Source organism: Stegodyphus dumicola, chromosome 2 (genome assembly GCF_044657685.1).
Source record: "Stegodyphus dumicola isolate Sdum_Otavi_A_Nest chromosome 2, ASM4465768v1".
Classification (NCBI taxonomy): domain Eukaryota; kingdom Metazoa; phylum Arthropoda; class Arachnida; order Araneae; family Eresidae; genus Stegodyphus; species Stegodyphus dumicola.
Window position 1 is genome coordinate 131,157,074 of NC_140769.1, and position 23,360 is coordinate 131,180,433.

A 23,360-nucleotide genomic window follows, 5' to 3' on the forward strand; every position below is an offset into this window, starting at 1 on the left:
TCATCGTCTTTAATAGATGATGACGCAAACATAGATCTTATGGATGGCCTTTTGTCTAGTTTTTCTTTAAGTGCTTGAAAAAATGACAAGGGCTTACTTTTTTTTGTCAGCATGTACTCTTGATAAGTGGTCATCCATTTTTGAAGGCTTCATGGCATCGTTACTGAATACTTTTTCACATACGAGACACATTGGCAAGTGTTGATTTGATGGAGATGCAATAAATCCGAACTTCAAGTAGTCCAAACTGTATTGTCTGCATTTTTTTTTCGTGTCCCCCATCATAAAACTCTCAGTTATCAGTCACTTAATTAGCTATGCAATAACTTTGTATGTAACTTTGTATGTAATAACTTTGTAACGAACGAACTCATTATCTTGCACAAACTTGTCCACACAGACTTGCCGAGTTCTTCATCTTGTACGAACTTGAGACTTTACATTACTACAACAATGCTGTTTCCTACAAAAATATTAATTATTCTTAGTACACGTAACACAACATAAACAATACAGTACCTACTTATCTTGAAAGTTTTAAATAAGAACTTGTGTTAATTTAATAGGGGTCGATTTTTAGACCTCGTCGACGTCGACCCACAAAATCAGTTTTCGTTTATGTCGACACCTAGGAAACCGTGGGTCGATTATCGCCCACTTTGGGAATCCCGGATCTACACGATCGTTTGGGGGATTGTTGCAACTAAACATGGAAAATTGAAATTATTATAGCCGAATGTTGCTAGTATTTATTCTCAGACCCGAATTTAATGGTCATATGCTGTAATAGAATCTTCGTTGTCATTGGTCAAGAGCTATTTCATTTTCCTTTTTCTATGTCCACACATCTTCCTTTTAAATTATTTTCGGAAACTTGTGTTACCTAAAACGTAAGACTAATGCTGCATTACTGCTTGAAAACTATTAGTGCTACGAAGAGGTATTATCTTACTTCTGTCACCCTCTGAAACAGTTCATTACGCTGTACAGTACTGTGTTTGTTTATTTTTAACTTATTTTTGATGTGTTCAATAAAAATGCCTCCATGTTATCAGAGATATGAGACAGAAGAATATTCTCTCTTGAGAGCTATACTTAATTTCACATTACTGTGTTTAATAACACAGTTACATAATGTAATGTACACAAAAGTTTTATTAATGCTTTAAATTATTATTAATAATAATTATAAAGGCTTTATTAATGCTTTAAATTAAGAAATTTGTTTCCTAAAAAATCATGCAAACCTTTTTATATAATTAAAACATAATATAAAAAAATTACAATGAAATAAGCAATATCCCTTAATACAAATATTAATTATCCTAATAAATAAATTAACCAGCTTCTCGTTGCAAAATCTTAAGAATTCAAATGGTGTAAAAGAAGTTAAGAAATTTGTTTCCCAAAAAAATCATGCAAAACTTTTTATATAATTAAAACATAATATAAAAAAATTACTATGAAATAAGCAATATCCCTTAATACAAATATTAATTATCCTAATACATAAATTAACCAGCTTCTCGTTGCAAAATCTTCAGAATTCAAATGGTGTAAAAGAAATTAAGAAATTTGTTTCCTAAAAAAATCATGCAACATTTTTTATATAATTAAATCATAATATAAAAAAATTACAATGAAATAAGCAATATCCCTTAATACAAATATTAATCATCCTAATACATAAATTAACCAACTTGCTGGTAAAAAATCTTAATAATTCAAATGGTATAAAGGAAGTAAGGAACTTTGTTTCCTAAAAAAAAACATGCAAAACTTTTCAATATCTTAAAAGCAGTGAAAATAAGCAATCAATAACATGAAAAAAGCACAAAAAACTCTGCAGAGGAAAGTATAATTAATAATATCTTATCTCGTATTTTCAACCGTCAGTAGTCTAGCATACAAAGCATTGAATGAAAAACTGTTGCCAAAACCACATTTCTAAAAGAATGAAACTATTCAAAATGATGCGATTTCATGAAAAGAGATAAAATTTAAAAAAAATCTGATTCGGATTTTGAAAAAGTCGCTTCGAAGTGCACTGATTCTTGTCTAGATGCACCTATGTACCAAATTTCCTAACCCTGGGTCTATTAGCTTACGCGCAGCACGAACGAAAGACACACAGACTCTTTCTTTTATTATATGTAGAGATTGATAAAGTCTTACTTTTGTATCATTTAAACTTAACCATAATTATGTTGCTGATAAGAAAATCCTTTTTATATAGGTTTAGTGTCCTTTATTATCCGAGGATACACGGAACTGCTGCATCAGTTGATTAGAAGAAGCTGTATTAAAAGACAGTCGTAAAGTTGGTAAGCATTTCATCTCATTAAAAATAATGTCACTATACCTATTTTTAAAATATAAGCACCGTCTAGATTACAGATTGTAGCCATTAATTTTTAGTTAGGGACACAATTTCAAACTGCTGCAGTTTGGCGAAAAGCTTATGTCTCGATTTTCTTCTGACGGATCTTCAAACATTACCGTGATAAATGTTTGAAGGATTTTTCAGATTATTTATTTCTATTCTCAAAACAAGGCAGGCAAGAATGGTGTCGACAAGATTTAAGGCTATGATTTTCAAAGCTAGTTTTCCTCCCCCGTATGCCTTCCATCTTCAGCTTCACGAATCCACGCTCATTAAGCAACGAACAAGGAAAAAAAAATGGTTCACTGATAGATGGAATGACTTAACACCGGCACGAGACGTATGTTTCTTTTCCTTGTATAGTTTCTCTTTTCTGACTAAAATTATGAAGACTTAGGGCGTGAGATTCCAAATTATATTTATTGCTCAACTTGGCATGACGATGCGAAGTTTGAACAAGAACCTCTTTCTTTAGCTTGTCTTTTGGCATTCTGGAGAAAGTACTTTAAATTGATGTACTGCTCGACGATCTTTCGCGCCAATTCCCGCTGCGCAACTTCTTTGAGTTTTACCGTTTGTTGGATACATTTAGGAATTACCATCATGCTATATTTTCTGAAGACCATGACTACAGGAATATTTAGTTGTAAGATATTTTTAAAAAAAGTGACAAACAGCATGTATAACTCATTTTTATGGAGGTAACACTACCTAGAGAGAAAATAAATTTACTTCTGGAGGAGTCACCTTTTCACGCTACAATAAGCTGAATAGCTCTTAAGGTATTTTCAAAATATTAATAGGAACGTAAGTAACACAAAGAAAACTACATAAGTAACACACATAACATACAGCATAAAGTAACACAAAGAAAACTACTAAGAATTCTACTAAAATTTAACGTTAAATTTTAGAAAATAATAGTTCAATAGTTTCATAGAATTAATATAAAAATGCGAAGCATGGTAAAGGGTAAACTAACACGGTTAAATACTAATTGCTGAACACTGATACGCATTTTATCTTTACAACACTACCTTTAGTTGTATATTTAACACTTAAGAAGTCCATTGAGGTTCACTGCCTAAATATCTTCAATGCCACCATACTGTGCAAAAAGTAAACGGTGCCCGCCGTCCAACAGATGTTCTAGAATGTACACTTAAGTTCTGTTCACAACTGCGACATAGGTTTTACGCCGCACCCAACTAGAGAAGCTAAATTTACGCATGCGTGGATGTGACAACAGTTCTAAGGTTTCGAGCGTTCGCTCTGATTTGTCGACGCTTATCCCAAGTCGGCATAAAGTTGAAAACTTCGAGCTTTATGCCCAGAGCCCTAAACCAGATTTTGTGACGTAGCACAGACTGGTTTCCTGGCAACGGCAGCTCGGCTTAAACCACTTATGCCCTTTATACCGTCGTCTTAAGCTGCGTTCAGACGGGTGCGTAAAACTTAGCTCTGTTGCCAAGGCAACCAGTCTGTGCTACGTCACAAAATCTGGGTTAGGCTCATGGCATAGGGTTCAAAGTTTCAACTTCCCGCCGAGTTTGGTATAAGAGTCGACCAATCAGAGCGAAGCTGAAACGAAGCGGCGTTCTACAGAAGATTTCGCTGTCACAAAACAAGCAGAGCGAAAGCAGGAAATCAATCGAACAGGAGAACAGCGCGGGAAAGTTGTAGACGCATCCATGCATGCGCAAATTTAGCTTCTCTCATTGGCCACGGCTTACACGCCATTATCGCATATTTGAACGGAACTCCCGTATCTCATTTATTGATCTCGCCCTTGGGCGCGGTGTGTTTTTCAACACACCTTTTAATTTTACAACCTTAATGGCCTATGGGTTATAGATTATTTACTGGTAAGATCTCTTAGTAGCTGAAGCCAGAAGTATAGAAATGATCCAAGAATTATGTTCTTATGACTATGCCTCTATGCCCTTTACATACACGTCTGAACGCAGGGGGGTAGGGACAAAAAGGTTGGGAATCCCTGGTCCTTTGTTGGAAAAATGAGAGTATAGGAACAAGTCTACTTAACACCGAAATAAACCGCTATCTCGTTAATATGACAAGACATCGCCAAGTTGGCGATGGTTTTATCAAATAATTTTGCTGCCAAACTTTGCAACCATTTGGCGACATTTTGGTACGTTATTGTACTTGAATACGTTATTGTAATTGAATTGTAACGTTATTGTAATTGAATACCTGTAACTGATCCCTATATACAACTGTAACCTTTATTCGGTCCCTTAAACGTGACTTTAAACGTATATGCCTTGCAGTAATTTCGAGAAATGGAAGGTAGAGGAAATTGCTAGGTGGTTGGGGGGAAGTTATATATGACCGGAGAGAGCATCAGTTCTCAATTTTTAGTTCTGAGCTGACTTCTTGGAGTATAGAGATATCTCCGTGCGAGCTTCGCTCCTTAGCTGCGCATTTTCATTGCAATGGGTTTACCGCTACCAGTAGTTTGAAGTGGTAACTACTGATCGTGCTCTATTCTGCTGAGAAGAGCTGTACGAGTACTTTTGTGGAAAGTTCCAGAACTGTAAAGTGTTTCTTTTGGGAAAATAGATTTTATCAAGCTGTTCTCGGTTTTGTCTGCATTCAAGCCATTACGAACTCATATGCAGGCAGCAATATGAACAATTGTACACTTTGTTTTTAAAACTGTGTTATCATATAATAATAGATACAGATTGACAATAATATAATGATTTAAGTATATTGACAATTATTGTGAATAACATTTGTAGAACATACTGTGTTGTTTGATTTCAGTTTAAAGTATAAAATCACATAAGCTAAAAAGAACGTTTCTCCTTTTAGCTTTAGCAAATTTACCAATTAGAGAATTCATTATCCAATAAATAAACAACAGGAATTCAATCCGAAACACATCTTTCTCAGTAAACGTCATTCGCAACTGATCTATAAGTCTCTTAAACACTGACTTAAATGAAACTGAGTTAATAAATTAATTCTTGCTTGCAGTATGCTCGAGAATTGAAAATGTATAGTTTATTGCTTGCGTTGCAACTATGAATTATCTAAATATTTATGGGACTTTTAAATTCGAATATCCAAAAGTATGAATGACTGCTATAAAAATTTGAAATTTTTAAAGGTTATAAAACAAACTTTTTCCCAATTAAAAACAAAAATGACAAAAAAATCTGAAAATTTTGAGATTTTATATTACGACCAAAGGAGCGTTTTTTTAACGTTTTGTGTGTTACCTTTATTTATTAAATATCATGTTCTTCGCACTTAAAATTCAATTCAACAGCTATATCACGAAATAATTTAAAAAGAGCGTATCTTTAGATTTTCCGATACCCAGTCTCGCGCACTGGAGATAAAAAATGTTATTTTTTCCCCGTACAAAGCTGCCATTGCTCGCTTTGAAATCGTTGAGTTTCTTAATCAAAAACTCATAAGTGTTTTACAAAATATGAAGAAGATAATAATAAAACAAATTCCAGATTCAAAATTTGGGCTTCCAGATGCCCATATTCGATTGGAGGACTACATCATTCAAAATTTGATGGCTCTAGGTCCCGTTGTAATACAGTACTTTGTCACAACAAGAGAAACATACATACATTTATGCAGATTTTTCATGGTTTAATTTCTTTAAATATAATACAGGGTGATAGTATTTGGTGGCAACAATTTGAAAAGTGATTCAGATTTTTAAAGATTTCGACTCAAAATTCCCAAACGAAATTAATATCCCTTTTGGCTAAAAATAATATGAATTGTTAACTATCTAGAATTTTTTTTTGTATTAGTTATGATTTTATAAAAATTTATTTTGTCATGGTGTTTGTCACTATAGTCATAACTTTGACGTCGATTTTAAGCTTAATTTTTATATGCTTTGGAGCTCAAAGTTTACCTAAACACTGCTTGTAGAAGACAGTGTAATGCAATGAAACATTTTTTTAATTGATTTAGAATTTTTTTTATTTAATCTTGAAACGATTTTTCGCATATACTTTGTTAATCTTGAAACGATTTTTCGCATATATTTGTTTAATGGACAAATTAAAACTCGCAGAAATTTACTATTTGCACCATCGGATAGGGCGGATAAGATCTTTTAAATGAAATTTCTGTGAGATTTTTCAACGTAGTTTCTAACTTTTTTCCACAATCACTTGAATGTTTTGATCATTTGACGTAATAAAATGTTGGAAATAAATGAACGATGCTTTACTGTTGAAAATTTATTTTTAATTGAAATTTTGATTTATAACGGGTCATAGGACTAACTTGGTGAAGGTACTAAATGAAAAAGCTTTTTAAAAATAAACTGTTATTTAAAATTCGTAAAATAATTAATGAACTAAAAGGAGAAAATAAATTCATCATATTGTTTAGTGGCAACGAGAGATTAAATAATTCTTTTTACAAATTCATCTACATTTTATACCACGAATAATAACAGCGTAACCGATTTTATTAATAGTGATATAACAAAACGAAATGAAATTAAATAACGAAATATACTAAATGCACTGCACCATCAAAAGTAAAAGTTACCGTCTAAAATCGAAACTGCATGTCAAATGTAATACTCAAAAGCACTGTCTCTTTGTAAATTTATTCAGGGCACCCCACGCTGTTATTTCTCCATGTGACTTAGAACTGTAGATAATGTTTCTAAAGAGAATTATTTAATCTCTCATTCCCTTTTAATTATATGATAAATAATTTTCTCATTTTAGTTCATTAATCATTTTATGAGCTTTGAATAAATTCTTATTTTATAAAGACTTTTTATTAGTCCAAAGGGGCTTTGTCCCTGAAAGACTATTGCTTTCATTTTGCAATTTTGCATTGGTTCACTATAAATGTCCGTTTCACTTTTCAAACCGTTTCACCAAATGTTGGAGTCCTGCATTATATTGGAAGAAATTAAATAATGAAAAATCTGCATCAATGTATGTATATTTCTCGCATAGTGATGAAACAACGGCACATAGAGCCATCGAATTTTGAATGATGTAATCCTCCTACGAGTATGGGCATGAAGACCAAATTTGAAATTTGTTTTATGATCGATTTCATACTTTGTAAACCTTTAACGAATTTCTGATTAAGAAACTCAAGGCTTTCAAAGCGAGCAGTGGCAACGTTGTACAGAAAAAACATTTTTATCTCCAGCGCGTGAGACTCTATACCGGAAATTCTAAAGAATATGCTCAATTTAAAACTATTTTGCGATATTGCTGTTGAGCGGAATTTTATGGTTTAAGTGCGAAGACCGTGATATTTAATAAATAAAAGTAACTCACAAAATGTTAAAAAAAAGGTCCCTTTGGACGTAATTTAAAATCTGAAAGCTTTCAGATATTTTTTTATTATTATTGGTACTTACGTATTAACGCAACCAGGTCAAAATTCGCATAAATTGCCAAATTTTGGCGACCATACTTACGTCAACCCTACGAGTTATACGTAGTTTTGTAAAAAGAGCATGTGGAGATTCACAAAATTTTCCTGCATTTTCGTGCCAATTTTTGTAATTTATGAGAAAATAGCAGTGTACATGGATAAAGTTAAGAGTGTGCGCAATGCCATTTTTGTGCAATTCTGGGATGGTTTTTTAAGTAAAAATAAGTCGACGTGTACATGTTTATGGCGAATACGGTTTTCAATCAGTGCTAAAAGCAATAGCCAAAAGATTTCCGCCGAAAAAATAATTCTGCAACTTATTCAAATTCGAAACCGGAAGGGTTTAATTGCTATTTTATATTTTAAAACAAAATAATATAAAAAACTGTATTAAAAATTATCTGTAATTAATAAATGTACATTTTCTTTCTATTCATACTTTTTTACTCAAACTTACAAATAGCGCCAACCTGGTTGCGATAATACGTAAGTACCTTATTATTTATATTCAGATCATTTTTACACTATTGACTTACGATTAAAACCACCAAAAGAACTCATTTTTGTCGATAACCACAACTTCAAATATTGGATAGCAAAAAGTAGTGTGCCCAACAGCGGCCGAGTGATAAAGTCGCTAAACGCTGGTAGTTCGGTCCGCCTTTCTAATCAAGGCGAACTGGCTGGCTGCAAGAACAATTTCGCGTTTTTCTCTGGGTATAACGTGTATACGAGCCGGTTTTCCTTAGAAAGTGCTCCACAAAGGCATCCCTCCTTTTAGGCCGATAGTCGTCTAGTGCTTTTGCATAATCACTTAAACGAAAGCAAACTATAAATTAGTGGAATTGTTTTCCATTTGAATTCACATTAACCTCTTTAACTGAAATCCACGAGTGGCTAAAGATCGTTTAATACTGAAAATTCGATCGTAGACGAACGGACAACCTATATGGTTAAGTTTGCCTGGTTTTCAAGGCCGGCTGAAGGGTTTGCAACTTGTGCCTCAGCACAGGACGCCAATTCCTAACGGTAAACTTAAAAGTTTGGAAAGCTAACCGAAAACACCACGAGTGGCTATATACCACCGTTAACTGAATAAATTCAACTAATCAGAAAGCTCCGACGTGCTAGTGACCTTTGGCGTCATTTTCTTTTCGCCAAATGCCATATTTAGGCAAGACCGTGCTTATTAATGCTATGGTAAAAATATATGCGTACTTTGATCCTAGTCGAGAGTTAAGCATATGTACGATACATAAACAAGTGAGATGTCACAGTAATTTCGCAGAGGCTCCGAATACTCTGGAGATGGTTCTGATGGTTTTCCGCATATGTAACATGAATACAAACGAGTTTCGCCTAGAATGTCCTTCACGAAGGCATTCCTTCTCAGGCCTCATGCGCTTTCTCGTTACTTCAATAACCTAATCTAGGTAGCGATTAGATTATCATTGTGTGTGGAACTATTATAAAAATTTTGTAAACTCAAAGCCAAAAGCCAAACTAGAATAAATATGTAATATTTGCAGTATTTGATTCGGTAAATGCAGAAATAACTATAAAAGGTATCAAATATTCTAAATCACCAATTAGTAACAATCAAAAGTAAACGCTCTGCACTATCGTAAATAATAGTTTGATTGTGGCAAAGCACTGCCCGTCATAGGCAAGTGCGAGCCAGTTTATATATTTATTATAGGCATTTGGGAAAAAAATAGTGCAAATGCACACTGGGGGGAGGGGAGAGACAGTTATATATCTCCCGTTCTACTAGGCCGATTGACAAAATATTGACTTGGGATATATATTAGATTTATATATAGCATTGTTCTAACATAGGTATTTTGACACACAATCGGACTTTTTCTGAAATATCATACCAATTGTTTTCCATATTTGCTAGATATTCAATTTTGTAAAATTTGGTGCGAAATTTACGGATAAATTCAAAAAATTATCTTGGCGCAATTTTTTCACCTCGTTCACCTTTTTATATCGTGCATGGGGAGAAGTCACATCGTTCTTACTTTCAAATAATTTTAGCAAAATGTCTAAACCACATGTGATGTTTTATTGCTTTCAACAAATATGCCAAATTTCAAAACGCGCCAATATATAAATTCACGTATATCTTGTGAAATTTTGAATAAAAAAACTGTAATTTTTTGCAGGAATGCTTAGAAATACGTCTACTTTAAGATGATGATAAAAATTTTATAAATTATAATTCAAAATATCTTTTGAAAAATTTATAAAAATTATTTAAAAAATAAATCATAAAAAATGAGTAAATTTTATTTAGAATGAAATATGGTGTTGGTGTATTTAATTATGGCAAAGCACACTAGGGCTATCTGCTTAAGGGGAGGGATGCATTCGGGGAGGAATTTCTAAGTGGCTCGTATACACTTTACACATGGGAAAAACCACGAAAACGCGCATCCAGCCAGCCCGTTCGCGGGATTCGAACCTCGCGACCGAACTACCAGTGTTCAGCGACTTTACCACTCGGCCGCTGGTGGGCTCTCGAAATATGGAAAAACCTTCGTATGTTATTTCAGAAAAAGTCCGATTTTGTGTCAGAATACTTATATTCGAACAATGCTGTATATAAATTTAATGTATATCCTAAGTCGCGCTTTCGAGACATGAAAATCGCAAGTTGAATTTTGTCAGTCGGCCCAGTACAATGAAAGATATAGAACTGTCTTTTTTTTTTTTTTTTTTTTTTTTTTTTCCCCCGCAGTGTAGAAGGAGGGTCCCTATATATGACTGCTGATTGAAGTAAATGTAAGGTATTATTCTAGGCCTGCTATGTCTGGTTTAATTAGAATGGAAATGGTGAAGTGTATATAAATTAAAGATTTCATTTTTCATTTAAAGCAAGAGCCACGTACTTAGAACTTATATGATTAACCAAGATGGCACTGAACCTTCAGCAAAAAGTTACGGTTGCAACATGGCTGTTTGCATTTGCAGTCCGCCCCGCAGCAGCTGATCATGTCCAGAATGATGGTTGGGCCACGAGGCTGGATAGACGTGATTTTAATGTAGCAAATGGGATGAAACAACTCCTTAGACAAACTTACAAAAGGAAATTTACAGAAAAGAAAATCTCTTGAAAGACTAGCAGCAGCACCAGCACCGAAACAACAACATCGATGAAGATTGAAAAGGTTCGAAAAGACTCGCCTTATTGTTTGAGACACTAAAGCGAATTTGGTTGGTATTGTTGAGTATTTCTCTGGAGTTTGAAAATTCAACTTTCCACTGGCGTTTTCTCATTTCCCCAAGCAATAACAGTGCCATCACATGCTGTAGCCATGTTTCAAAGAACTCACATTGTGTACACTTGTAAATTGAATATTGTTTGCGTAATGTTTAAAATGCAATTTTTTAAAATTAGAATAATTTGTCATGATATTTGCAGAAATAAATATTTTTTTAAAAATTTCTTAAGGTGTCAAAGAGCTCGCTAACCTCATTCATGCCTGTAAAACATTGAATAAATATTTTCTAAAAAACATAACCTCAGACAAGGTAATATTTTTTTCTTTATTACCTTTCCCTGTCTTAAAATTTGTTCATTTCGTCTCGAGAGCTATTTCAGACTTTCTAATTCAAGCCTTCGGCCATAAATTTCTTGAGCATCTCAGCTGTGTTTTGCTTCGTTGTAAAAACATTTTCATGTCAAATTGAGTTTACTTTTAAAAGTAAGGATTTTTTCTTGCGGGACATTTCTTTATGTGTGCGTGAGTCAGAGAAGAAGCGCTTCCGAGAGAGATTTTAATTTTTTTTTTTTTTTTTTTTTTTTTTTTTTTTTTTTTTTTGCTGGGATTCGTGAATCGCATTGCTGTTCTAAGGGAATGTAAAATACGTAGATGATGATGTCCATGGTCGTATTAACTGCTCTGAACTACTTCACGAATTATATTTTATTAATTCGTTGTCAGAAACTTTAGATTTGATTAGAGGAGACAGAAACATAAATGTAAAATTAGACAATACAAGGGAGATGGAATAGCGATTAGAGAATCTTAAATATCTAGATTTAGATCGCTATTGAAAGTTACTATATTAGTTCAAAAGTTGTTTATTATATCTATAAATTTTGGCACGTTGTTAATTCTGAAGCTCATCGAATAAGAAGCTATGGCTGGTTTAAATAAAATATTTTTACTTGTACGAAGTAAAGGAAGTATTGCAATCACGAACAATTCCGGGTTTCATACTTCAACAAAACTATCCACTTTGACTGCTATCGAATGTAATTTAATGATGTTTTTGCGTGACACCTGTACGTAAGGACAGAATAAAAGACTCTTTTGCCCCTAACGAATTTTGAAACTGACTTAAAAGGGATTCATTTTTTTCGTGGCGTGTGTACGTACGTATGTGTACATCTCCAACTCAAAAATGAGTAGCCTCCGAAAGCTGAAATTTTTATATATAACTACTATAACATGTAGTTGTGCACCTCCCTTTCTGTTTGCAATCGGCAGCTACAAAATTATATAAATACGTACATGTATACCCACTCTGTTACTCGGTGCCGTGAGCTCAGTTTATTTTTTATTCTAATATATTGGTAAATTGTGCGTTTTTTGCTTTAAATTCATTCCGCGCAAGGAAGTCATGTAGTGTACACATCAGATTTTTTATTAAAGCCTTCAAGCAGTTTAGAAATTTAGCTCTAAAAATACTTTTTTCAGTGAATTTTGAAATAACAGCATAAAAATATTTAGTTAAATACGAAAAAAAGATATTTTAATAGTCAGCGTTCGTTAAAAAAAAAAGGATTGGCGTGTCATTTACTCCCGAAACTAATGAACCATGCACTAACATGATGGGGGAAAGCGCCAGGTAGAAAAAGGACGCAGGCGTTTTTGCGACTTGCCGATGTCTGAACGCATAGGCGTTTTGGACTTGAAAGAGTTAAAGAAGGTTAGCTTTTACAAATTAGAAACTGTGCATAAATGTGTGGAAAGATGTGGGAAGATTTAATAACAGAGCACCGTAATGCAGCGGTCCCTTGGAGAATGCCTCGATAACACGGGTCGACTAGAGAAACTGCCATTATCGATAACCTGAGGCAGAATTATCGATACCCCAATAGTACATAGTTAAAAAACAACAACATTGTTAGACAAAATTGTCAGACTAAAATTAAAGGGGGAAAAAAAAGAATATCTGAAAGGTTTCAAATTTTAAATTTCGTCCAAATATCACAAAATAATTTTAAATTAAGCATAACCTTTAGAATTTCCGATACACAGTCTCACGCTCTGGAGATAAAAATGTTTTTTCTGTACAACGTACAACGTCATCGTTCGCTTTGAAATCTTTGAATTTGTTGATCAAAAATTCGTTCAAGTTTTACAATGTAGGAAATCGATAAGAAAAGAAATTCCAAATTTCAAATTTGGGATTCCAGATTCCCATATTCGCAGTAGGATTACGTCATTGAAAACTGGATGGCTCTAGGTACTGTTGTTTTATCACAATGCGAGAAACATGCATACATTTATGGAAATTCTTCATTATTTAATTTCTTCAAATATAATACACGGCGATAATATTCGGTGGCAACAATTTGAAAAGTGAAACGGACATTCAGAATGATTCGACGCAAAATCGCAAAACGAAAACAGTAGTCCCTCAGGGACAACGCCTCTTTGGAAGAAAAAGAAGTATTATTTTGTTTCCCACTTAGACGAACAAGTAGAGCTACGTTTTCTAAATCCTTCCATCGAAAGAAGCCCGAAATTTAAAAATGGTGAAAGGATTATATTAATTTTATTAACAGTTAAATTTTGAGTTAAACTTCCTTTCCTATCCATTCTTAATTTCACTTTACCACTTCCGACCAGAACGTAGGTTTAGAATCACGTATGAATGCTAATGAGGAAGAGCGATATTTAACCGCGAAGTTCTATAATCTTAGGAAGAGAGATACTAGGATATTTTGACTGCACGCTTCCGCCTTTTTAGGCTACTCTCTCGTAAGCTATTATTACGTTTGGCCGTACTTTAGGCCTTTGATAGCTTCGCAGTCAAGTAGCGTTGAGGGGCCAACTCTGTTCGAATTTCGATAGCTTTGGCTATATCTCTTTAAGATTACAAAGGTTTATTTCACCCTTCCTACTTGTTGTTTCCTGTGCACGAACTCAAGCGATTATTCGCTTACTAGTTCTTAAGATTTTTCACTTTCAAGTGTGTCTTTGAATTACACAGTGGAGAATCCTACAATGGCGCCCGAACTAAGAGGGTGGTGGATGATGATTTTTCCCCACCCAGGATTTGTCAATTGGGTCTCCTAAAAACCCCAGTCGCCCTTTAAGAGGGGGCATATATAAGGTATTCTCCCGCCTTCCTATTGTGGTGTAGTGGTTCTGCACGCTGGGTCGGTATTCTAGAGGTCCGTGGTTCGATTCCCGGCGAAGGCTTTGTTAACTTTTCATTTCTCCTGCTTCCAAAAATACCAAATGTCTCTACAATGGACTTCACAAGTATTTAATTCTACACAGCGTTATTTATAAAATAGCTGAGCTGAAAACAAGCGCTTGAATGTAACGGATTTTTTTCCAAAAAATAGAACACCGAATTTTAGTTGCAGCTGAAGTAATTTCAAAGGACAAAGATATTTTATCTAAACGAAAGGGATTTCTTTTAACTGTTATTAGCAGTGATAACGATAGCTAACAGCCCATACTTTTAGTCAATTATTAGTTCTTAAGATTTAATAAACTGTAATTTGTTTGGAAAACATTAAAGGAGGAAAGGAAAAAACATCATTTTATAATTAAAGGATATTATCTTTATGTAAAAAAATTACATTGTCACAGCTGTGTGATACTAGAGTACCTCCAACAGCGTATTCTATTAAGCAATGAATTTATTCCATAAAGAAAGCTCTACGTTAAGAGGTTCTGAATCTTGCTGAGTTAACCCTTTGACTAAAACCTTTAAAAAAAGGTTACACCGATTTCTATCCAGGAGAACAAAATATGTCATAAATAAGGTAAATTGAGCATTTTGGATTTATTGGGGAAGCGGTTTTCGAGCCAAAGACTGGATCACTTATGTCCCAGCCGTAGTAAATGGTGGAACGCAATTGTCCCACACGTAGCGCTCGACTTACCGTAAGCACACTTATTATTCTGGAAAAAATTATTGTATGAAATAGATTTCACATCGTATGGTACAGGGTAAAGCATTCTTTGCATAACCCAATATTACGCATTGGGCAATTCATATTTGTTCTTTTCTCCATCTGTGTTCATTTGTATACATCGAGCAAAGCAGCGTTCTTATATTCCAACTATTGGAAGATGATTCCCAACATTCAGGAGATTCTATATATTAACTTTTTGAAGGTGTAAAACTGGGGACTGGAGATAATTTAGTTTTAATATTAGTTTAATATCCCGAGTTATGTCGGGCAACCGAAAAAAAGTTAAATATTAGACTTTGTATGATAGGTTTTGAAACAAAGGAGAAAACAAAGTGATACCTGGCATTCATTTCACTGGTATCTGGTCTCTTTTCTTACTGGCTTACTGCTGGAATCTCTTTACGGGAGAACAGAATACACTGTCTCGTTGGATTTGTTTAAAAAAAAATAAATTTCCACCTCTTCATAATCACCATCTGAAAAATCACCGCTTTCGCTATCTTGTATCATCACCTTTATTCTACTTTTTTTCAACGCAAGTATCCTCCTTTATTACTAATCCGCAAGCCGACGTATACTATACAACGGGGAAACACGTGACCAGTCCCGTAAAAAGAACCGCTCAACCAACAAAACTTGGCAAACTGCCAATCAAAGCTGAATATTTCTTTCATTTCTTTCAGGCCGAGTAAAACCGTGATAAAACAAATCGTACTGACAAATTCTGCTTTGACCGAGTTTTCTCGGGATAATAATTAACTGCAATATATACGAACTCGAGATAACTCGGGATAATCAGGCAGGCAGTTAACCCAGCAGTCATTTTTAAACCTTTAGTAGGACACATATGTTCCGTTAGTAGTCAAAGGGTTAAGAAGTTTTAAGGACTGAGGCGGAAAAAAAGGGAATAAAACTTGTCCTCCTGTAAGGTCGCAGCGAACTTCCTGAGGTTTGGTTTGGTTTATTTAATACAGCAAAGCACACTAGGGCTATCTGCCTAAGGGGAGGAATGCCTTCGTAGAGGATTTTCTAATGGAAACTGGTCGTATACATGTTACACATGGGGAAAACCACGAAAACGCCCATGCAGTCAGCCCGTTCGCGGGATCCGAACTTCGGACCAAACTACCAGCGTTCAGCGTCTTTGCGGCTCGGCCGCTGGTGGGCCCGAACTTCCTGAGGAAAGAATTATCTCTAAGCGGAAGCGACGTAGGTAACCGCATAAGGCCCGATTCTCGGAGGGTGGCCGTCATTTACGGAGGGAATTAAATAAAGGTGTATTTTCCTTGAATTATTTACATGTTTAATTTATACGGAACATTAGCTGAATTGATCACCCAGGCCGCCAAAAATGTTGAAGCCGGGACTGGAGATAATAATTCAGGGCAAAAGACAATAGGAAAATTTATAGGATGAGAAGGCCAATCAGAAGACGACGTGAGCTGATCTCAGACACTCACCCACTGTTAATCCAATAAAATGAAGCGTTCTTGAGAGCAATGCTACTATTCTTCATTATATGAATGCTTGACTTTCCACCAACGGTACTACCTCCTTTCCCGGATTAAAATATTGCCATTATTGGATGCGATCAAACATGTAGCCGTATTTCTGACTTATCCTATTACGCTTATAATTGGTTGCAACATCAGGTAATTTCTCTAAATGCTTAGATAGTAATTTTATGAGATGACAATAATTTACTGCTCGTATTACTGACGGTATATAATTTCCTTTCTAATTCCTTATACGAAGTAAAAGAAGTATTATAATTGCCAAGAATTTCAGGTATCAAATTTCCGTTTCTCGAAAATATCCGATTTGTCCGCTCTCGAATCCATCTGAACGATTTATTTATTTATTTATTTATTGTCTCACATTTGTACGTACGGACAAAATAAAAGTGCTAGGAAAAGGATGCTTAATTATAAAGTTAAAATAGCACACACACGCGCACATAAAAAAAGGCATTTAGCGGGATTGAGTGCAAGAACGGACGGGCAGACTGCGAGCTCAGCGACGGCGTAAAGCACATTAACAATTCGTTTGAGTTGACACTTAAAATCTGAAACCTTTCAAAGTTTATTTACCCCAAAAAGGGACGTTAGTCTCGAAAGAGCATTTTGTGTTGGGTCGTTATAAGCGGCTTATCACTTTTCAAATGGTTGCCACCAAATATTATTGCCCTGTATTATATTTAAAGAGATTAAATAATGAAGAATCTGTATGAATCTAGGTATGTTTCTTGTACTGTGAAAATCAACGCTACCTAGAGCCATCAACTTTTGGATAACGAGTCCTCCACCCGAACATGGGCTCTCGGAAGCCCGAATTTCAAATTTGTTTTTAAATATTTTCAGACATAATAAAAATTAAACATTTATTTGTAGGCATACTAAACATGTAATGAGACATTATTTTAATTAAACTTGAGATGAAAATGAAAAGTATGGGAAGCCGGCATAGGAAATAAAATGTAAATCATAAAGTGTGGAAAAGGGCTTTAAATAGAATATGTCAAAATTCTCTTCCTAAAACGTACCATGCAATCAGCTAGAAGTCATTTCTGCTTCTTACGATACAGTTCTGCAAAGAAAAAATTATTGTTTAGAAAGCCGGGGGATTATTTAGTAAAGAAATCAATTTTGTTGCAGAAATCTAATTTCTGTTCTTCGAGCGATAAGATGGGCGCATTTTATTAAACATTAAGCAACAAAAGAAGCTTAAAAATTAAAAAGCAGTATTATGGCAGATTAATAAAACTAATTTAATTTGGAATTTTCATTACATCCAATAAACTTACGGAATATTCAATCGAAAATAATAATTGTGAATAACGAAAATAAATTTTCAAAAAGGTATTTGTGTTATTTTTTGGGGATTTGTACAATTTGCTGCATTCTGTTTTTAAAGCGAAGATTAGTTTAATTTCATTTTTGCAATAGTGCGCCTTTTAATAATAAAAATTTTTGTACCTTGAAATGATAAAACAAACTAATTTAAAATTTTTTTAACATTTCAGCCATAAGAAAATGTAAAATATCGAATTGAGACAATCGAATTCTTTTAAATTCTCCAAAAGATTCAAATTCCAAAAATTCGAAACTTGGCGCTTTTCATCATTCCATTCTTTCGAATTCTAGGCTGAGGAACCGTTGAACATTTTAACTCATATAAAAAAAATCAGATATGGACACCACATGACGTCCTTGTACTATCTATCAAGTTATACACATTTTTTTTGCTGCATTTCCTTTAAACTTATTTCTTCGAATTTGCTTAGAAATGTATTTCTCATTTAATTAATTCAGTTTTCGCATCGCGGCAAAGCAAAAATGCATAAAAACTCAAAACATCTTCATTAGAAATTGTAAAATACAGGAAAATGTAAAACACCAAATACAGTTAAAACAATTTCTACAATTTAAATTAAGAGTTCTGACCCAAAAACAAGCAATTCGGCCAACGGGCAAGGAGACAGATTTTTCAGTGCACAAAAGTTTAATTTTGGTCCTACTCGGCAAAAAGATACAGAAAGTGCAGAAACTGACTTAATTCATTGTTCTACTAAGAGTTGTAGACAAATATTGGCTTCGTTAGGCTAAGTAGCTACTTGAACAACTTTTAAATTGTTGATAATTCTCAACTGTTGGCAAACAAACCTTGACCGCAACATAATTCAATCACTTTTAAAGCAAAAAATGCCCAATTTACCAAGATATACAAATAAAAAAACTCACCCACCCGAGTATCAGAGTGGGTATGTATAATACTATTTTATATATATACGTTTGTGCGGTTGATTGCAACCGAAAAGGAAGGTGTACAACTACATGTTATGGCAGTCCTATATACACAAAATTTCGGTTTTCTAAGGCTACTCATTTTTGAGTTATGCGAGATACATACATACATACGGACGAAAGTACGTAGAGATGTCACGAAAAGATCTCTTTTGAATCCGTTTTACAATCAGTTTTGGGGAAAAACAGCCCTTTATTATGTTCATATTTGCAGATGTCACGCAAAAACATCGTTTAAACATTCGAAAGCAGTCAAAATGGATATTTTCGTCGTAATATGATATCCGAAATTTTTCATGATTACAATACTTCCTTTGCTTCGTACAAGGAAGTAAACAAAAGCTGTAACAGAAAGTAGAAGCATTCATTTTAAAAATCGCTGTTTTAACAATTGCAGTGTGTGGAATGCCTGTACTTTTTTAAGTTGGGCCTGCCGAAAAATCTTAAAAAGGTTCTAATTTTAAAAGGTTCTAAGTTTTCTAAATTTTAGAATTTATTGTCCAATAGAGAGAATCTTTTGTCTAATGTTTCATCTTTGCTTACTTTTAATTCTTAAAATATTTTACGCTTGCTTCGATTTATTAAAATATCATATTGTTACTAAAATGTATATATTAAATTTTTTATGAGAAAATTAACTAGATTTAAGAGTTATAATCATTTTCATTTACTAAATGTCCTTTGCATGTTCTTAGTACTTACATATAGTACTTACATAGGCCCACCAGCAACCGAGCGATAAAGTCACTGAACACTAGTAGTTTGCTTCGACGTTCAAATCCCGCGAGCGGACTGACTTCATGCATGTTTCCCTGGTTTTTTGCAATTTATATCGTATATACGAGTCAGTTTTACTCAGAAAGTCCTCTACAAAGGCATCCCTGTCCTCAGGCAGATAATCTTCGAGGCTTTGTCGTAACCACATAAACCAAACGAAAACCGAACATATATCTCTATTCTTAAATTTGTGTTCCACTAAACGAAAATTTTAAATTTTGCTTTAATTAAAAATAAAAGAAATATAGCATTAAATAAGTTTTTTTTTCCTTATAATTATTCGTACTTGAAGAATTCGAAAGATTCGAGATCCCGAAAGGTTGAAGAAAATCTGGAATGTTTGAGGATTCGGAGTTATTTTGCAAGTGCTTTCTGCTGTAACAAGAATTTTAAAAAAAATTAGTTTTCTTAGGTAATTAAGAAACGAAACTTAAAAATATAATCGAATTCTTGTTTAATTAAATAACACTTTGCATAAATTGCAGTACTGCGTATAGTGGGCTAAAAGTGAATTTGAAAATAAGCCACTTAAAATCCAATAGCCATGCAATTTTTATGCAACTCTAATCTTTATTGACATGAAACATGTTTAGGGGTCGGGATATAAAAACTTTCAAAAACAAGAAACGGTCTTTTGCTATTTTTTACTAGCGGAAGTACCCGATGCCATTTAAGTTAGATTGAGAGTAATGCATCTGACAACAGAGAGAACAATCCTTCTCTAATAACGATACAAAAAATACGATTCATAGTCGTACATTTTCCAGTCTGATGCGATATCGAACCCACATAGAAAATTTCGATAGAAAAATAAGCTAATTCTCTCTCATTATGTCAGCAGCAATGGCACGCAGTTTTTAATGATTTTCGTCTTTCTAATTGAGTGGTCGTAAAAGCTCAAGTTCCATACAATATTTCACCTATATTCAATTTTAGTCGAATATAAATATGGCAAAAATGGATCATAATTAATCAGAAATCATTAACGCGAACCAACAAGCCAACATACAAATAATCATTATTCTTTATATAGATAGATTTTGTAAAACTTACAAATTTTTGATTGGCAAACTCTACGATTTGAAAGCGAGCAGTGGCAACACGTTTTGAAATAAAGCATTTTTATCTCCAACGCACGAAACTGTTGCCACTTGTAAAAATGGATTTGGAAAATTAGCGCTTTCAGAGTTTTTAATTAATATTTCGGCTGATTAATGTCGTACGAAGATGGGAAGAGTCGAAATGGCTTTCCAGGAATTTTTGGAATCGGGAATAATGTATTTAGTGCTTGGCAATGCTATTTTTATTTCGTCGTAAAACTTAGAATTTTTTTTATTAACAAACTGTAGGATTTGAAAGCGAGCAGTGGCAACAACTTTCGAAATAAAGCCGGTTTTCATATCCAGCTTGCGAGACTGTTGCCACTCGGGAAAATAAGGGCGAAAATGATCGTTTTCCCGAGTTTTTGATTAATATCTCTTTTATCTACCTCTTTTTTTTGGGGGGGAAGTGGACGTTGACCTTCTCCAAGACCCAGAAAAGAATTGTACTAAGTTTGGTGACGATAGCTGTTAGTAGTGTCTGAGGTATTAGCAAGCAAACAAACACACAGACTTTCTTCTTATGAAATATTGTATGGAAACACTACACTGTGAGAAAATGCATTGAGTTGATTGAAGTGTTCTTTAAATGGCGTACTCAGTTATTATGTGTAACAACATTTCCGCATCATCTTTATGAATGCTGTAGCGATCAGCTTGAAATTTCGCCCAGAGCAATTATTTACGTTGTAAGGTATATTTTAATTTTATAATAGTTATTTTAATTTAGTGAAAGTTTCCTGTCTTATCGGGTTTTAACTTACAACTCCCTACCAGAGTGAATTTTTAGAATCCCGTTGAATGCAAATGAGAAAGAGAATAGTATTTAAGTCAAGTTCCAGTGACAATGACAGAGAGAGGATTCCTGAGTAGAGCGCGTTTGCCTTTGGGCTACTTCTCTCTGAGCTATTGTTACGCTCGGCCGTATTACGCGCCTTTTGATAGTTCGTCGGCTAGTTTAAGATTAAGGGCCAGCTACTTTAGAACTGTGTTAACTTCGAATTAATCTTTTAGTTAGTCAATAGTTAGTTCTTATTTCTTACTTTTTGAGTTGAAGCCCAAGTGGAGACATTGCTGTAAGCCCGAAGAAAGGGGCCAACTGTTTATCTTATTTTGAGTGAATAAATAGTAATTAACCCTTCTTGATTTTAGCCTTTCTATTCTTGGAATTGAGCGATTATTCGCTTAGCAGTTTTCTAGGTTCCTCAACAGTTAATTTAACAGAATAAAAATGAGGAACTCTATAATGTATCGCAGTTACTAACATCGAAAGCTTCTACTGATTTTTGTTACTTCAGAAACCCGGTATTTTATTCAAATCCGTATTCACAGAAGGGAATTAATACCCCAAAGAGCTTTAGCCCAGAAGGGGTATTAGTCTCGAAACAGCATTTTACGTTGGAAAAACAACGGTATCTAGAGGCTTCAAATTTTGAATAACGTAGTCCTTCACTCGAATATGGGCAACTGAAGCTCAAATTTGGGATTTGTTTTATTAGCTATTTCATATTTTATAAAACTGTAACGAAATTTTTTTAACAACCTCGACGATTTCAAAGCGAGCAGTGGAAACACTGTCAGGGGTGGGAGAACGTTTTTATCTTTAGTGCGCGAGACTGTCTATCGGAAATTCCAAGAAGGATAGAATAAATCAGGAAAAGCTCCTCCATAATGCCCTGTGCAATGTAAATGAATCCATGAGACGTCACAACTTCTCATGGCCGCTGCCATGTCGAACTTCTAGTTGGCTTCGTTTACATTTTAGTTGCTCTTTTCTTCAAGTTAGCTTTTATCATTGAATATTTATAAGTCTCCCGTTCTAATTTTAATAGAAAAATAACAGAGACTGCAAATAACTGTTTCAAATCGAATAAAATCTAAGTACGTGAAAATGTGTAAATTGTAATTATACAACAGAGTAAAACCTAGAACACCAGTCAAAGTTTCATCGGTATTTTTACGCAAATTAAACACACTTTTCTGAGCCTACAGACGTTGATAACACCTCTCAAAGTCAGTGTAATTTTTAACAATGTGTTTCATAGTCTTATCCGTACGCTCTATGGTGGCCATGATAAGTCGTGAAGTCACGTCGATATTTCTTTTGATTCATTTTTGTGACATCATGCTTACTCCCATCTATTCCAACCGCCTTGGGAAATTCTAAAGATATTGTAGCTTTTAATATTTTGTGATTTTGCTGTTGGATCGAATTTGATTGCGCTAAGGAGGTGATATTTAATAAATAAAGTAAGCAAACAAAACGTTAATAATAAAAAGCCAAAAAAAGTTTTGGAAAGCCATTTTAGGAAGAAAACGAAACATTGCTATGATGATATGATGAACTGGGAAAAGACTGGGGGGGGGATAGAAAAATGCATGCCAACGTGTAACCCTGCATCGAGAATTCTAAACGTATATAAACGTATACTGCTATGCTGCTGCAAAAAGTTTCGCAATTTTTCCTTTCAATTGTATACGGCGTAGGTGCGAATCAAATAATGCTTAATAATAAAGCTAAAAAATCTGGTGTGTACACCACATGACTTCCTTGTACGAAATATTAAATTATACGCATTTTTCTTGCATTTCATTTAAACTTATTAGATTGAATTAAATCTATTTCGTCGATAGCGCATAAACCACAATAGAATAAATGCACTCTTTAAACATTCACTGTATTTGTTTACCGTAGCGACACTCTGACGCTA

General features: G+C 34.2%; 1 protein-coding gene across 1 annotated transcript in view; it reads left to right on the forward strand.

Moving 5' to 3' along the window:
• Nucleotides 1–23,360, forward strand: part of LOC118184952 (uncharacterized) — a 721,540-nt gene that overhangs the window by 274,727 nt on the left and 423,453 nt on the right. Inside the window, exon 3 of the mRNA XM_085811107.1 lies at nucleotides 2,237–2,324. The gene's annotated coding sequence lies outside the window, so the exon portion shown is untranslated. The remainder of the gene's footprint in view (nucleotides 1–2,236; nucleotides 2,325–23,360) is intronic.